The following is a 2,228-nucleotide window of genomic DNA, read 5'->3' as shown; positions in this document are numbered from 1 at the left end:
AGATAAATGAAATGGGAGCGGGTGGCACGCCTGCCACGAGATATATGAAATGGGAGCGGGTGGCACGCCTGCCACGAGATATATGAAATGGGAGCGGGTGGAACGCCTGCCACGAGAGATAATGAAATGGGAGCGGGTGGCACGCCTGCCACGAGATATATGAAATGGGAGCGGGCTGCACGCCTGCAACGAGATACATGAAATGTGAAATGAAAGTGAATTTCTGCCTTTGTTTTCCTTATCCTTGTTAGTAGTTGGGTTTTGGTTCCTTTATAATTCTCTTGATATTCTGTTTTACCTGTTATTCCCCGAAGCAAGTTTTCCCTCTCCCATCTTTACTTGTTTGTTTTTGCCTTACTTTCTGTTGTATATTATATAACTACACAAGTTTATTTGGTAGTCTGGTCCTAGCCTCGTCACTACTTCGCCGAGGTTAGGCTAGACACTTACCAGCACTTGGTGTCACTGTTAATTTTTTGACCCATGAGCAATACTTTTGATTTTTGACTTAAAAAGTTTGCCCATAAAGCAAGCTGGGGTCAAAAAGTCAAAACCATCCATTTTCAAGGTCATTGGATGTAATTTCCTGGAAAATAAAGTATCACGGTGTTCTTCTCATTCTCCATGTCAAACTCAGAGTTTTCCTTTCAAAATCTGAGCTTCATGGTAGAGTTTTTATTTAACACAAAACTCATTATACCTTTTTTACATATATATTCGTACAAATACTGAGTTGGATTGAACCCGTAGTTAAAAGAATACTAAATCCGTGTCTGCTTTATGGTCTCATTTTCTTGAGAGAATGAGTTGCCTCATGAAACAATCGAGCAATCAATCAAGCCATTATCTTTTAACTTGCATTTTCATTTGAATTTCAAGGCGAATATTGTATGTTAATTGAGGATAACAAGACTATGAATCATCAAATGGAAGATTGTTCAAACTTCAAAGAGGCTACGTATATCAACTGCATAAGTGATGTAATGGACGATGTAAAGATAAATTCATGATTCTAGATATTTCACTTCTTTGATTAGGTGAATAAATATGAAGCCAAAAGTTTAAAATAAAAAATAAAAAATAAAAAATAAAAAATAAAAAATAAAAATAAAAAAAATAAAAATAAAAAAAAATAAAAATAAAAAAAAATAAAATAAAATAAAATAAAATAAAATAAAATAAAATAAAAAGGTGGTCCCGGCGGGGCTCGAACCCGCGACCTTCGGCTCATAAGACCAACGCTCTAACCAACTGAGCTACGGGACCCGTACAATCTAATTCCTTAAAGGAATTATAAATCGCAAACCAATGTAGACTCTACTTGATGTTACTGAATTAGTAATTCTGTAAACTTAGTTTTACCCAAAAGTTAGTTAAATGGAGTGTAATTAGCTGATCATAGCTTCGGCATATCTACGTACTTTACTTCTAATTAATCTTTATAGAAGTGTGAACATTTTTAGATTAGAAATTCGAACAAGGAAATAGAGAGAAGAATGGCCATGTTTACTACTGCTAACAATAAGGGTATGAATGAGCCAAAAGTGTAACAGATGGCGAAATTGAACAATTTAGGATAGCATATGAGATAATTGTACCTCCCTTTTATTATTACGAGAAAAAAATATCGCTTTATGAAACGATTCTCTGATAAACAAATTTCTGCAGAAGGGCCTAAAAGAAGAAATTTTTAATAGGTTGATGTAAACCACCTAATTATCCATAAACATTGATTGAATTATATTGTCTTCACATATCTCAATAAATCATAAGTTTATTGTATTTGGAAATATCAAATGATTCCAATATTCTTGGCACATTCCTATCACGTCAAAGATTATAATTGAACCTAAAATGATGAACTTTATCATAATTGAGACAATTATAAGGTGGATTGAGACAAGATGAATATTAATACACGCACAAATAGTTAGAACTATGTCATCTGGCCTTACACATGTCCTAAACGAAGAAAAGGTCCCAATCCCATATATTATTCCTTCATTCTTTAAATTATCCATTAAGAGGTTTAGCTGGAAATGATTGAATCATTAGCAAAGTGCTCTAACAATAGTAGATTAACTTGAATCCTCTGATGAAAATATTGTATAATCACCAAGGTTACAGTGGAGCGGCAAATACTCTACCGTCCTTAATTAAAGATTTCGAGCTTGAGATTTGAATATGGAGTTATTTTTGGTGTGTGTGTGTGGTGGTGGTGGGGGGTG

General features: G+C 34.2%; 1 non-coding gene across 1 annotated transcript; it reads right to left on the bottom strand.

Annotated features, from left to right (window-relative positions):
• Positions 1-1,192: 1,192 nt before the first annotated feature.
• Positions 1,193-1,266, bottom strand: TRNAI-UAU. The gene has a single exon. It is a non-coding gene; the product is annotated as a tRNA-Ile (tRNA).
• Between the last annotated feature and the right edge of the window lie 962 nt (positions 1,267-2,228).

Source organism: Nicotiana attenuata, unplaced genomic scaffold, assembly GCF_001879085.1.
Source record: "Nicotiana attenuata strain UT unplaced genomic scaffold, NIATTr2, whole genome shotgun sequence".
In the NCBI taxonomy this organism is placed as follows: domain Eukaryota; kingdom Viridiplantae; phylum Streptophyta; class Magnoliopsida; order Solanales; family Solanaceae; genus Nicotiana; species Nicotiana attenuata.
This window is presented reverse-complemented; position numbering and strand designations above follow the sequence as displayed.